This window comes from Ambystoma mexicanum, chromosome 3p (assembly GCF_040938575.1).
Source record: "Ambystoma mexicanum isolate Mex_15411 chromosome 3p, UKY_AmexF1_1, whole genome shotgun sequence".
Lineage (NCBI taxonomy): Eukaryota > Metazoa > Chordata > Amphibia > Caudata > Ambystomatidae > Ambystoma > Ambystoma mexicanum.
The window spans coordinates 1,132,949,584-1,132,965,906 of NC_090925.1; the positions used below are offsets into that span (position 1 = coordinate 1,132,949,584).

At 42.5% G+C, this 16,323-nt stretch overlaps 1 long non-coding RNA gene across 1 annotated transcript in view; it reads left to right on the forward strand.

The window, feature by feature from the left end:
• The first annotated feature begins 1,819 nt into the window (after positions 1-1,819).
• Positions 1,820-16,323, forward strand: part of LOC138581306 (uncharacterized) — a 278,360-nt gene continuing 263,856 nt past the window's right edge. The window contains exons 1-2 of the long non-coding RNA XR_011304514.1: positions 1,820-2,035; positions 15,421-15,514. This is a non-coding gene — a long non-coding RNA (uncharacterized lncRNA). The remainder of the gene's footprint in view (positions 2,036-15,420; positions 15,515-16,323) is intronic.

Sequence of the window (16,323 nt, forward strand, 5' to 3'; positions counted from 1 at the left end):
AGCGCCGAACATTCCGCATTGGGCCCAATGGGGAATGGGAAATTCCCAAATGGGCCAAATGGGGAATGAGGATTTACCGTTCTGCCAAACCCATGATCTGGCGCTAATAGCGGTGGGGGGTTTGGCGGTAGGGCTAATAGCCCCGGCGGTATCCGGTGTTAGCGCCCAACTCGTGATGAGGCATTATGTGAAGCATAGTTGCATGATGGCTCCAAGATGTGCTTGGAAACCCTGAAAGTGTGGAGGCCAGAATTGCCAGGTGTCTTTTTTTGCACCCGAGCAAATCCCAGAGATAGTCTGGGACTACTCAGTCAGCTGTCCAGAGGGGGGAGAGCCAAGTATTGGATGTGTGAAAGGTAAATGTAGGGAACCACAGTGGGACAGAGGAAATAGGTAGGAGGGAGGAATACATAATCTGCCAAACACCAGATTTACATGACCTCTCAATGAGGCTGAATTCCTTAATGTGAGCCATGAGCCATGGAACGGCTAACAGGAGAAGACTCGCCTGTTATATTAGTGATAGTCAAGAAAATAAATGGCACTTACCTAACTCACAATGGAAGCTCGCTTATTTGTTGGATTTGTCCCATTGATTTCTGTGGACAAACCTTTAACAAACGTTTAAACTCCTACAAACTCCTGAAAACGGGCACTTACCTGGAGAATGGTATTTGTTTTTGGCTTCACCTTGATTGATGTATTAGGGATTGTAATGAATCCATAAATATTGTTCCTGTTTCCCATAAGGTATCATTGGATACTGGTACATTCCTGTTACTGAGTTTCTGCATATTCCTAAACTTGAACTGAGATCTATATAGGCAAAGCACATCTTATCTGAAGGACACTGTAGTTTTCGGATTGCCCTCAGGGTCTGTCTTGTAATTGTTTGACCCTATCACTCCCTCTGTATGTCTAACATCTTTCCCTATCAGGTAATGTATTAGAGGCTGTGGCGGAAGATTATACTGGCATGGTGCTCATAGGACATGGGTTTGCATTTACCTATCTGCTTAGGAATCCTTTTTCTCCCAACCCTTTAATATTATGGGTGCAGTCTACCACTCGGTACAGTCTACAGACCTTTCAGTATTGAAAGGCGTGGGAAGCACTGGAACCACTGCTTTAATAAGTGTTCTCTGGTGTTCCTAACTGAGCGTGCCTATCTGAAATTATGGTTGCTTTATGTGCAATTCCACAATAAAGATAAAGATAAAAAGATAAAAATGCCGGTAAAGGAATGCATTCTCTTTAAAACCATGGCCATTACACATAAATATCTCTCTCGCAACGCCCCCCCTTACCTATCGGAAAGGATCACCCGCAGTTCGTCATCCAGACCCACGAGGTCACACCTCACCAACCAGATTTATGTCCCCTCCTTCAAAAGGTCCAAAGCAGGGGGCTCCAGCTTTCAACAGTTAGCACCTAAAAACTGGAATGCCCTCCCCACCGAACTCAGAAATGAAAAGTCGTATACAGTCTTCCGCCAAATGTGTCATGAACCACCGAATTCGTCCATTCTGGACTTTATGGTCCATGATGCACCACGGCATGAACTCAGTGATTCTTCCAACATGGCCGACGGGCCTGAAACGTCACGCTCTAGCCCTTGTGCGCAATGTTCAACTTCCTAGAAAACAGTCACACACCCGCAGCTCTGTGCGTCTCACCGCCACTGCGTGGAGTTGTTAGATGTGTGTTGTCGAGTCCGCTTCTGTGTTTCTTCCCAATTTCCATTTTTTCCCTTCTTCTTTGTTCCAGGAGCCCTGTCTGAATCCCTCCTTACCTCTTGCCCGTTCCTCTTCCTGGATTCGTCCTGTGCTCGGCCCTACAGTGTTTCGGACACTCTCCGAGCTTGGGACTCTACCCCTTCCTGGCTTCAAGTTCCTGGATACTGAACGTTACCCGGCGAAGGAGAGCCGGCTATCTCACGCTGGAATCCGAAGACCCGCACCAAGGCCTATAAAGGTCTCGGACAATGAGAAAGAAGGAAGTCACTTCCAAGAAGGGCACAAGCAAAGAGAAACAGGTGAGAAGGAGAGAAACTTGTGACAAAATGCTGAAGACTTAACTGTTCAACTAAACTCTATGTCACCTCACTGTAACCTACAACTTTTTGCCAATTTGTTAATCTGTTCCTCTGTAACCAAAGAACATGCATCCTCCCACTGTTGATAATACTGTGTGCACTGTTTATCATATTACGCAGGTCTGTACTAAGCAAGCATTCTGTAACAGCGCCTCGATGCTCCAGGGCCGCTGTGCACTATACAAATTCAAATTTTAAAAAAAGAGTATCCGTTTCAGTATTAATGTGTAGCATGTTCTAGTGAGCTCACAGCGAGCCAACTAAACGATTGTCTAACGGAAGATGTATGTCTGCTCTTTGATAGACAAGGGAGCAATCAAACAGCACGTTCTGAGTGTATTGACGACATTGTGAAAGAACGCCTGGAATACCAAGATAGAGGGAATTTGCGTGATCCAATTTTGAGTGAATCAATGCTCCTACAATAATAGCACAATCATCTTAAGGCAAGAAAGAAAGAATACACCTGAGCAAAGGACGTTAATGAAATGATATCTTGGATCCTCATCTATCTGGCGTGTCATATCACGGTCTGCCTGCCAGTTTTTCTTCTTATACTTTCTTGGTATATGTGGCATAAGTGACTGGAAGATCTAGCAACACAGAGGTCTCGGGAGGCACACACTATTCTGCATCCTATGCTTCGGAGCAAAGCGTATTCCTTCTTTCTTACCAGGATTCATCTGGAGCCCTGCTGTTGCTTTCAAGCAGTGGTTGATGCTGCTAAAAACCATTACTTGGGCTTCCCCTTTTTACATAAACCTGCATGTCATCTGCATATGATTTGTAAAGCACATAACATTTCCAGACAATCGACAACAAAGGTTTGATGGATATTACAAAATAAAGGAAACACTGGAGAGCCCTGTGGTGTGCCACAGCCCACCTCCACAGGAGATGATAGAAACTGGCCCAATTTAACTCTTTGAAACCCTGGGCCTCATTACAGTTTCGCTGGTGCAGTAAAAGTATTGGTAATACTGCCACCAGAGAACTTTAACTGCACCAGCAAAAGGTTTGCCGGTGGGGGCACTGATTTACCTCCAGCAAAGAGCTGAACGTACATATTGCTCACATCGGCAAAAAATGGCAGAATGACCAGCACCGGTAATTCTGTTGCCGGTAATTCTGCCAATCCCTTCCATGGTGTCCTTTGGTACTCAATGGAATGGGAAATTACTTACCTTGCTGGCACTAAGAATATGCTGGTAATTCCGGCAGACTGAGTTCTGATAATGCTAAATCTGTTTGGTGGTATCGATATTACCAAACTTGTAATGATCCCCATGACTGAAACGACCCTCAATGTCGGAGATGTGGCAAATATTGGCGGTAATGCAGTGGTGACCTAGTTACCTCCACATTACCACACAGCCAAAGTACGTGTTTGGCATTGAGGCGGAGGAAAAACATCCAGCAAAATGCTGGCGGTAATTCTGCCACCTTACCGCCAAAAAGAGGCAAAATCAGCGGGATTACTGCCAGTGGTCATTCCGCTGAAATCCCCATGGAGCCCTATGGAGGCCACAACTAACACTGTCATGCCACCACTTATGATCTGGAAGTAATTGTGCCAGAACAAGTGCCAGTAACAGTAAATCTGTTCGATGGTATTTCGTCAGATTTTCCAGCTAAATACTAGCAAACCTGTAAGGAGGCCCAATGTTTTTAGTGAAATCCAGATTGCCAAACATCAAACAGCACATTCTCTTCAACATGAGTTTGGATTTGGATTGTCACTCTCCATTCTGGAATTTTTTTTAACTCTGTGGCTAACCAACTAGAGGAAGGTAAATACCAAGTACCTCAGGAACAAGAGTTTTTTTAGTTTGATCCCTCCAGATAGTGATTTATCTTTTAACAAAACCATTGGCTTGGCTAACAAATTTGCATATGGTTTTCTTGATCAATGATGGGAAGTGACTCTGAGGAACAATATCGTTACAGTATACTGGTTTAAAATCAAAAATGAGGAAGGCTAGAATCTGGAGAGAAGAATCAATTGCTTCTTTCCTGTGTAAAATCTCAATTTGAAGAGGAACCTAATGCTTCACAATGCTGGATTCCAGAGACGGCATTTCACCAAAATTCCACGGGTAGCGGAAGTGACATCACATGACCTCTGATGACATCACAGGAAGTGATGGCATTTGACCCAACCCCGAAGTGACATCACAGGAAGCGATGGAAAACAACTTTTCACCCTTTGAGAAAACAGGAAGTGCCCTCACAAAGCATTGTTCCTAAGTACACTGAAAAAAAATATGGTTACGATATCACTATAATGTGATATACATTTCATTCAAGAATGGATCATCATATGTATCGTTAATATCAGTGTGCATAGGCCCATATTACCAAATTACTGTGAATGCAAGCAGACGTCCAAGGCCACATAATAAGGATGTGTTATTAAATAGCACTTACGCTAAAACGCTTTTTATAGAACAAATATACATACAATATCATCCAACCTGTGTTGGTACTCATTTAGCGACCTCAGAAGAATGGAAGGCTGAGTTGAGGTGTTTAAGAACAGACTAAATCAGTGAATCACCCGCTGAAGTGTGCCTGAAACAAACCTCTACTAAGTCTAGCAATTATTGTATAGAATTCCAGAAAGACACATTATTTGTTATTCCTATTCTTTCTTATTTAGTGTCACTGCTCAAAGTGTTACACTTTTGGAATCCCATGTTTTTTTACGAGGCCAGAGCAAGAAAGCCAGCCACTCCAGAAACAAAGAACCACATGGCACTGGCCACAGCCCAGGCGCTTACATTAAAATATATATTTTTTTAGGTGTAGCAAGGGAGACCTCAGGGGTCACAGTTGCAACCCCTAATTGACGTCCTTGCTGCATTTGTATTTTTTGAAACGTTCACAACTGAGCTTTTGAAGCATCTGAATGACTTAAAATAAATTCCTGGTTTTATTTTCAGCTGGCTTAATCTGGCCTTGAGTAAAAGTACATTTTAAGGCAATTCCTTGCTTGAATTTATAAGTTTTGTGATGTAGCTTTTTCAAGTTTTTATTTTATTTTAAAGTAATTTGATTTAATGTGTGTAAGTGATGGAGTAAACCAGGGATAAAACAGGTGTTTTGTTCTTCTCTTGACAAGACCAGGGGCATAGTGTCAGAAATGGATCTTCCCCTTTATTCTTATAGATTTCTGATAAAACTTCCTGGAACTGAGGTACAACTTGCTTTTATTGCTACTTAAAACATGTGGTATCTGCCGTTATATGATTATATTTAAGGCTCCCGGTTTTATGGTATTGGTTTTTGCATGTTAATGTTAAAGGATATTTATACCGTGCACTATCACCACTGGGGTGGTCCCCTGGCGCTCTTGCGGATCTCAAAAAAAAGGGGGGCTGTTGGGGTACATTAGCAAGGCAACGCTTGGAGAAAGAGCAAGGGTGCTGCGATGTGCTGTTGGCTGCTTCAGTTTGATGTGCTGTTTGCAGCTTCTGTTCAGTTAACACAGTTCACTGAGCTTTTTGCTGTGGTATCTGGTTTGTATGCTTTGTGTGCTGTTGTGTAAGGCTATGTGTGGTTTGTTTGTTGTTGCAGTGTAGTGAAGTGCGTGCGGTTTGATGTGGTTTTGGAGGTATGGTTGTGTTTAGAGTTTGAGAGGTGTATGCAGAGGGTTGAGGTTTTATTGGGGTTGGTTATTAGCATTGTTGTCTGAAAAGACGCACACTCATTTCATCATCATTACATCACTCATTGCATAATTTACCTCTGTATTTATCCTTGTTTATTTTGTGGTGATTGTATCTGTATTCCTCTGCATTTATTCTTGTTGTTGGGTTACCAGTATCTTTCCACATATATTTACATTATAAAACACATTAGCACTTGGATGAGTGACCGAGGCAGCTCGTATCGCCTTAATTATATGACAAGGCTTTGGCTAAACGTGTCGACAGGTTTTCCATCTTCTTTAAAGAGAGTGGATTTCTGAAAATGTGCAATTCAAGGCTGAAAAAGTAAGAAAACCAGAAGGTTGCCTGCTCAAAAAACACTCCCACACCCTTTGTCTCCTGCCCTCAGAACCAAGTATGGACGCGCAGGCTGTCTGTCCAAAGAGAAGCACGCCCCTCAGTTCTGCAATGCGATGCTGTCCAATACTTCACAATGATACTACTGCAATCTAATTTGCACCGTGTTTGAAGTTTTGTATCTGATTGTATTAAGAACATAATAACTCCACTGGTATGTTAAATCTGGACATCCTCCACCCCAGTATAGTCCAATGTTTCTGGATTCTCCCCAAAAACATTGCACACTGCTCTTGCAGCTTAACAATGATTGCTTTTCTAATATAGAGAAATGCAAAGCATAACGTTCAAGCATTTAGAAAATGGCTGCCGCAGCCTTCTCCATTTAGTTCCTCATTATACACTAGTGAGCAATAACTGATGTCGGTGAATTAGCATTTAGGCTTCTTGAGCCGGGATAGAGGGTTTGATGTAGATGGCAGTTATTTAATGAGATTACGGACCGCTAGCCTTCAACAGTACACCTTTGAGTAGGCACTGTGCATTTATGCTTGTGCAGTGCCATCATGCTGCCACTATAAGGGACGGTTGGGGGGACACACAATTATGTAGACCTCGAGCGGTAAAACTACTGTTGTTGTTAAACGGGATATTATATTGTGCCTCCTTTATTGTATATATTGGCCTATGCCCAGTCGCTCTGCAAAGAAAACCGCGTTTCAAAGTTCCGAACTTAGATCGACTTAGCCGAATACTGTTGCCATTGTGACTTGTTCACATGTAAACTGAAGATGATCCACATTCATATAGTTGGACAATCCAGATGTGAACTCGGCACGAACCCTAGACCGAGTATCATTAACCTGTAGAGGGGCTGGACATTATGATTGGAAATGTATAAAAAGCATAACTGTTTAGACGTCCAGTACCTGTCACTTCTCACACTGAAAGGGCTGGTATTCGCTGTGATGTACTGAGGGCCAGTACTTTGTTTCTTTGCAAACTATACAGTCTTAGAATAAAGATCTGTGAATCTTTGTAAGCCCGTGTTTGGTGTATTTCCTTTTCGGTTTCTCAGCCTCGATATTTCCTCTTGCTTTTACATTGTGTTGCAGCTAGTACACAGATCTCTTTGTCCACCTCCAGGCCTCGATCAATGTTGGATATTCTGGATACCCTTCATTAAGATTCATTAGATAAATTTGCATTCAATGATTCTTAGTGTATGCACATTTTTGCTCATGAATATTAATGAGGGATATCCTGTAAACCCGGCAAGTTGTACGACCCTGGTAGATATTTATTCACTCAAATGCTGTGCATAGATTTGAAGTCACTGTTAAATACTCTGGTAAGAGGGTTACATGCTGGAAAAAATACTACATATTGCTCTTCTGAAGTAGCAAACCGTGAGGCTAAAATGGCCGATTCAAATATGAGGAGTCCACCTGAAAGTGTGCACATACCTTCAGCAGAGTCAGCTTGTGAATTATGTTTTCAAAAGCATCAGCCACCTGTTTGTCAAAACACTTACCATCCACTTGCATGTGTTATATTTGCATCTGCGTGTCTGGGGCAACTCCACAACACAATCAAGAGTGTTTTGGCAACGACCACCCCGTGGGTGCATGCACAGCTGCAGTTTCGACTGTGTCAAGGCTTCGTCAATGTGCTGCACCTGTATCAGTGTATCTACAAGAAACAGGTAGGTCTTCCAATTGGTTCATTGACAATCATTTTGATAATGCACCAGAGTTGGCCACGTTTGATTGGACGTTGCCTTCGCATTCAGTCTTGCTTTTCTTTTTTTTGTTGGTGCTCTCTAAGCATTTCTGCGACCGAATTACCCAAAATGTAGTATGATATAATATGATAGGTTATTTATAATGCGCTTAATACACAGAGGACCCGGGACTCAAACATGTGTTGCTCCATGTCGTCTTGCTTCCAAGGCGAGCACGTTGCCGCTGAGTTATCCTCTTGAGACAAAGTAGTGATAATTGAGTTGAGCAGGACCAAACAACCCGCAGACTGACTGACCGCACTAATGCAAGATTCCGCCTGGTGATATTTATTCTACAACCATTGGTAAAAATGGATTTGCCTTACTGGTTGATGCAATATCTATAAATATTGGCTGTAACATTCATTTTCATATTAATCCGAGCTGCTCCTCTTCTAGCTTTAATGGGCCCCCTGATTATAGTATATCAGGTGTTCGCAGCCTTTGGCTCGCCCGATGTGTTTGACTTCCACTCCCATCAGTTCCAGCAACTAAGTCAATGGTGAGGGATCATGGAAGTTGTACTCCAAAACATCTGAGAGAGCAATAGGTTCAGACCGCTATAGTAGAACATGATGTGACTAGTAATCCTGTTTTATGGAGAAAACACAAATATGACACTTATACAACCACAATGTGTTATACAACCATAATGTGTTCACAGTCCTTTAAAGAGCAGACTGTCCTGCCGTAGGGTGGCTTATTTCTGTCCATGAAAGTATGTCCTGCCTATGAAAGATCAAAATGAATGTCCTCTTGCACCCCCAAGAATGTCTCTAGCATGGCAAATTCTCTGTGGTTCCTATACCACTCGGCCCTACCCCAATAAGAATCTGAGAATCTGGGAATGTCACATTTTATTCCAAATGTCTCAACCATTCTCAAATTCTATGCTCAGCTAAACACTTGTCAACAGCATGAGTTGGTTTTTGACCTAATCACCTTCTCCTCTTTATCCAAAATCCTTACATTTGGTACTTCAGCATTTCTTGAGTGCTTTCATCTCCATAGTGCATAGTCATATGTAGTGCCAGTGTCCCTTGTAACCACACAATTGGGTGCAGGTAACGGAATACTTGAGCATGGTGCCTGCTCAAAGGAACTCTTCGGGAGGCTGAGGGACTGTGAGGAATTGGACCATCTGCATGGTGGGGCTGTGCTCATCTAATCTTTTTTTTATTTGAAAAGAAATTGAATGATGATTGATCAACTTCTGGAAAATGTGTGGGGTTAATCCACACACATTTTCCTATGCTCACCGCAAGACATACTCATAGATTTAACAACTCTATTAATTTCATACTCAACAACTTAAAAAAACTTCCAATTACAGCTCCTTCAATATCGACGGCAATATAATCCCCGTCGCCAAAGAGGTGAAGACCCTTGGTTTCTACTTGGATTCCACTTTGTCCCTAAGGAAACAAGTGAACTCCCTGGCCTCATCCACTGCCTATACTGGTAAACTTATTAAAGCATGCAAACCCTTCCTTTCACCAGCTAGCTGCATTATCCTAGCCAATGCACTGATCCTCTCAAAATTGGATTACTGCAATGCACTTTATGCAGATGCTAACAAATATATCATTAATAAACTTCAAACCATGCAGAACGGCCCTGAACCTCCCAGTCAGAGAGCACATTTCGAATGCGCGTAGAAATTACAACTGGCTAAAAATCAGCGATAGGATCACCTTCAAAATCGTCACACTAACATTCAAATGCCTGAACAACGCAGACCCCCCATACCTTAGGGACAGAATAATAAGAAAAACCTCTGCACGACCAACCAGAAAAGCCAACTCTTTCTGCCTCCAAACCCCGAGATTCCGACTAAAAAAAAGAGGAGGCAATATCTTCCCTGTGCAAGCAGCTCAGTACTGGAACGCCCTACCAGTTGAACTAAGAAGGGACCAGCCTTACAATAGCTTTCGGCACCACACCCGCACCTGGCTCCGACGCAATGACCTTCGAAACCTGAGACTATGTGCATTGTGATCTGTTGCCATACGTACCCCCCACTCTCACATGTAAAATGTACATAATGTATTTACTGTTTATAATATGTTACCCTCTATCCTTACATGTAAAGAATGTATATAATGTAATTACTGTATATAACTTATGACACCAACAACCTGTAATCTGTAACCTGTAACCAAGCTCTAAGTATTCTTGTTATTCTGTGCGCCCAGCTACCCAAGGGTTTTCTGGCGCCCTACAAATAAACAAACAAACAAACATCGACGTGTGTGCTCTAGGTGGAAACAGCCTAAAAGCGCTGTCCCCCCGTCATATTTAGTTGAGATATGACAGCCAGGTTTACACCATGTCCTCTCAGAAGGGGGAGGGCAAAACATTCCCGAAGTTGCTAAAGGCATCTGAGACACCTCGGCCTGTGCTTCAGAACCGCCGACCAGCACTGAGACAACGATTCCTGACCACAAGCTGCTGTGTAGGCCAGCCTACAGCTGTCTGTCCAGCCTCGCTCACCGTACTGCCTGTCGCCTGATACCCGCTGCTGTCTCCTGCCTTGAACTCTCTCACAAAGTGCCCTGAAATCGGCTCAACACTGTTGAGCACCAAGAACACCTACAGGCACAAGGTATATTATGGTTCTGTCCCCCTGGACCTTCTCCGAAGGCCCCTACTGACATTTTATGACCCACTGCTCCCTTTGTGTTGAAACAAAGCATCCTTGAACCATTGTGATTAATTACTATACAAATTACCCGGCTGTCAGTATCCTGACTACATCTCTTTTCCTTCTTTGAAACTTTCTGTCCTCTGCATTCATTTACAGGATGGGTTGTATTTTGTAGTGTGCTAGAACTGTCTGTTGTGATAATAATATTGTAGATATTTTTAAACAATCTTGACTGGACAGTCTGTTAGAGATCTTTTTGGCTATATTTTGATATTTCATGGTATTTTTGTGGTATAGTGGTATTTTCTGGTAGTTTGTGGTATAGTGGTGAGCCTAACTTCAGATTACTGCCTGATAATTTTTCTTTTACCAGAACCACTAACAGTAAACAAATACTGGACTTAGTACACTCTAAACAATAAACTCATGCCCTTCCATGGTATCGCATCTACAATACCGTATTATGCCCTCTAGGTTTGCATCTCAGAATACATTTATCATGCAATGAAACATGAACATTCATCCAGAGGCTCTCAGAGTAACACAATTTAAAATGACTAACTTTGCATGTATAGTTTACCACATGCATCTCCCTGTATACCAATCCAACAAATCTGTGCACAGAATAAGTACACTGAAACTAATTCACCTTTTTCGAATTGTTATTCTTTATTGTTATTCTTTGTCTTCGGAGTATAGTTTAGGGGCAACATGCTCGCCTTGGAAGCAAGACGACACAGAGAAACACAGGTTCGATTCCAGTGTCAACGCTTAGAAACCTCTGGGTATTAAGCGCGTTTTAAATAACCTATGGTATCATATCATATCATCTCAGCAGTTAGCAATTTGAAAGTTACACAGAATGACATGTGCATCCACATTTTAATTCAAACATAAGCGAAGCCTTTCCTGCAATGGGTTTCAAAATATTCTATTTGCGATAATGCCCAGAGTTCTGCCAACATTGACCTTGAATTTCGCAATGAAAATTGGCAGAGCACAGGCTTCTGTCACATCTGAGTTTTATTGCAACAAAACTTGGATAAAAATGAACACAGTTGCACATACACGTTTAAAATGTCATTGTGCAGTACCTAAAAATGAAATGACTTACCCACTCTAAACTATCTAATATCAACCATTCACTCATAGCCACGCTCCTCAAATTGACTGAACTTTCCAAAGAAATCTTTAATTGTGTGTGTGTCTTCAACTGCTCACGAACCCACTCACTTTTCACCTGGAATGAACCCTCTACCAGCCTTTCTGCTCCCAAAGTCAGCCAGAGGAAAAGAGCGCCTGGAACGAACCCTCTTTAAACAGCTGACAGCTTCCGAGCCTGCAAGTGAATGAGTGACCCCAGCCCTTTCCTACTGCCAGCGTTTTCAAACACCTCACGTGAAATTCAAAACCACCTCCCTTTTTGTCAGTCAGCCAATCCAAGAATGTTCTCATCATGTCCATCCCCACCGCTTAGGAGCGGAAATAATAGCTACATCTCAGTGCTGTCTTTCCTGCTCTGAAAGCTTTTTAAACAATGCAATGTCTTCAGCAGAACGGATCTAACATTCCACACTTATGGTTTGCCACATGCCCATTCAGACACAGCGCAACTTTAAGCCTGCACATTTAGTTTATTTCATTTCCAAACTACAATGCATTTCCATCAATCTGCACCAAGTTTATGTAACCGGCATGGACTGGTTTGCACTAAATGTTAGTATGGGAATCTGTTATATGTTAAATGGATACGGTAAATTAATATGTTAGTTTCATATTAGTTTTATTTTAAGTGCCACTCAGCCCACAACCGTGGTATCGTGGAGCAAAGTGATTATTTTTCTAGCATGTGTTCTTTGCATTCCCAACATTGGCATCTATTTAGATTCAGCCTGAGCCTCACACATGAGTCACATACATGAGTCTCATGCCCTTGGCCCTAGTTAAAATTCAGACCTTTGCTAAAATGTGGATGTTGAAATGTGGAGTTACACTTGTTGAAATTCAGAATAGGGAAAGGCATTTCCCTATTACATTCCCCTTCAAGTCCCTTTTATCATTGGGTGATAATTGTATTTTCGCTGTGTTGCAATTAACCAACGATCCTCGACCTTTCGGAGATAAGCCTGCCGTTCCGTCCACGTTATCAAAATTGGACAAGGAGGTTTATAATTTGCTTGTGTTTCGAATCTGTTTGGATCCATTCTGATGAACTTCAGGTGTGGGGCTGATTGATGGTTTAGAAACCAATGTTCGTCCCTGGACCACTAGTGCCCCAGAAGTTGATTCGCCACAGGAATTTAGGATGATCTCATTACATACATCCATGTTAAGGATATGTGAATTTATCAGAAAACCATCCAGCTATTCCGACCAAACCAACACACTGCTTGTGAATCAAACACTAGTATCAAACTGCAAATCAAGGCACATCGACTCCTGGCTGCTGTTAAACTAATGTATCAGCAACGGAATGGTTCAACTTTTTATCACAGCAACTAACAAATCATTAAAATACGGAAAAAAATCCCCAGTTATGTTGTTGGGCAACTATGGAATTAACCTAACTCTGGCGAACTGCCTCATCCCCTCTCTATATGACATGCTTGGCAAAGAGAAGGCAGAGCTACATCTCACCTTAAGCTACCCAAGCGCTCAGGGAACTACATTTGGAGAGACCAATCAAGATCACACCCTTACAATACAGCAATATATGTGGGGCAGTTCCACCAACTTCAAATTTGGTCCAAGTGACATTAAGAGAATTAGGGCCTGGTTTACAAACATCTTTAACATGGGAAAGTACCTTTAAAAGCATTTTTGTAAATGAGGCCCTTAGTAACTTGATAACTACTAATCTTGCCATTTAATTCGAACGCAGAGAATACCCACGACATTGTACCTCCGCTGTGCAAGAGAGGTGTGGGTTCAATTCCTTCCAGAGGTCTGCCGTTAGCTTTTCAGGCCTTCCCCCTCTTGCAGTGGCCAGCAATAAGCATAAAGAAACATAACCAATACCGCTACGAGATTACGCCCTGTTTCCTTTTCTCTCGCATTATTACCTCAGCAGTTGCGCAACATTACATTTAAGGGGCTGTAAAAAAAAGTCCTTGGACATGTTTAAAATTCCCCGCTGGGAATGTTTAAAATTCTCCGCTCTCGTTGTAAATTAAATATTAGTCTGCCGCTGAAAGTCCGTGGAATTTCCCACAACCAGTGGTGATTTTCGGTTCGGATAGTTGTAAATAAAAAAAGGGCTTTGTGTCTGGCAGCCAAGATAAGCTCCTGGTTAAGGGGGGAAATGGCGGCCACGTGCTTGAGACGCCCATGGCCTTCAGCTCTGGAGATGTAAGAGCTCGTGACTCAGCAAGAAAGGAATGCAGCATGTTTGCCTGCTGCGGGAGGACCCGGAAGGCATAAATCTATGATAAAAAAAAGTCCCCACCCTGACTAAAATAAAATAGACAACATTCACGAAACAGTTTGATTTTCTCTTTTAACCCTGCCTGGCAAAAAACATATGTCCACACACTGACAGCTCACGCACATACTGAGAATGGTTGAACAAATAAGAAAAGGCTTTCTCCAGTTTGAATTTTCTGTGACTGTATAATTTAATGTTGTCATGCTACAAGTGTACAATTTTCCAAAACGCAACGTTTGCCAAAACAGGTCTATTGGCTTCGGTGCAGGGGTTAGGATGTATTTCCCTGGATCCAGAATCCAGCTAACATTGTTTCTCTGGATACCAGTTCTTGGTAATCTAAAAGTCCATGACTCAGCCACCATACAGGACTGGCACGGCAGTGATCAGCTGTTATCGGGGCTGAAAGGCAACATTTTGGAGTCCAGATGATCTCTGTTCCATGTTGGCCTTGTTTTGCATTTAAGCATATTAAAGTAAAATTAACGTTAGAAGGAGGCAGACAAAACCCTGAGTGGCTAAATGGGAGTGGCTATAGCCTGTGGCACGTCCCTTAACAGATGCAAATGTTGGCTGAGAAATGAGAGTGGTACAGAACAAGGTCTATGCTGTATAAAACAATGGCTATGAGCAGATTACTATATCCTCCATTTTCTTCCAAAGTGTGTTTTAAAATCTTAATGCTATCGTTGGAAAATCCCAGAATCTATTTTTAGTCTCACACTAGCAAAAAGTACCCGTTCTCCAAACGGGTTCTGCAGACAGACATGATAACACTCTCATCAATTGTTGAAAATCAATGATCTTGTAGGTCACTGTTTCGATTCTCTTATGACTTGATGTGGTTTGCACCATGAAGTAAAGTGTGCTGAGAATGAGCATGTGTGGCTGGCAGACATACCCTGGCGCAGACGTTGGGGGGAGGCGAGAATTGTGCTGCTGCATCCTGGGACCTCCTGTGCTCTCTCCCCACCTGTCGCCTCACCCTGGCACAGTGCAGTGTGTTGCAAACCGTGCATTCTAGGACCTTGAAACGTGAACGTTTTGTTCCTCATGTCAAGACTGGCCCTTCTACGACCACATTGATGTTTCAATGATTTCAGGCAACCATCTCATGTGTGAAGGTGCTGAAATCAGGAGGAAAGGGTTGGGGTGTCCAAATGTCATGTAACCAGTAATGTCTGGAGGGTCCTAACAGGTAACTAGCCAACATTTGGTGCGTATTGGTATAACAGTGTGGAATTGCATAAGGAATAACGCTTCGCCAAGTCTTAAAGCCACACATTTTGACTTTTATTAATATACAAGATTACTTTGCATGTTATATTTGTACACTTCTATTCATGCTGTTTTTGCTCAACATGCCACTACAACACTATATTTATTGTCAGCTTTGTTTATTGTGTGATTTGTGCAACTCATCTTTATAAAGAGTATTCATTTAGCCCTTTCTTCTTATTACAGTTTTACAGGTCTATTACTTACCTGCCAGGACAACATCTCAATTCCTGCCCCATCGTTCCAGCCGCACTCTCGCAACCCTGCCCAAACACAGGAGGTTAGTCTCCAGGTGACATTTCTTTGCCCCATTTCCAGCACTGCTTGGTGCTAATGGTCCTTTACTCACTAAAGAGACACAACCTCAGGTCAGGCTTTAAACAGGCACATTTTAGGTGCCTAGGAAACAGCCAATGGTTCTCTGTGTCTCTGAGTCGTAGTGGCTGACCATTCCATAATGGCGAGGCCAGCAAATAAAAGGCACGGCTGCCCACTCTGATTCTTTAAAGCGTAGGTTTTTAATGTACAGCATTTATTAATATGTTAGCTTCGTTCTGCTTTGATTTGTTAACAATTTGCCCTAATTTTAAATGAGTAAGTAAAACAGTGCTGGGTGTAACTAGTATCAAAATACAGTGCACTGCCTAAAACCAAGTTAGGGCTTTTCTCCTCTTAATGCCCTGTTATGTAAAACACCAATAAAACGTTACTCTGAAGTTATAGGACAGCACCCTGTTTTCATGCAACTATGGTGATGTGTTCACCAATTAGTGCATTGATTTTTCTCAGGCCATTTTGAATCAAATAGCATTATATTAGTATAACATACAAATGTAATAATATACTCACCACTTTATGGGGGTAATTCATAGAAATCAGCGCACAAGTGGCGCACTCAGCTGGCGCACAGTGTGCCCGTGCGGCAGTCTGTGCCAGCTGCGTGCGCCAAAATCCATTTCCGCGCACAGCGTATTCATGGATTCTAACATCCATAACGAGCCGTGGTGCAGAGTGGCGCAGCAAACCTGCAGCAGCGCCAGTTACGCCCCAAACCCCGCCCGTGCGCCATGAACAGCACACAAATCCCGT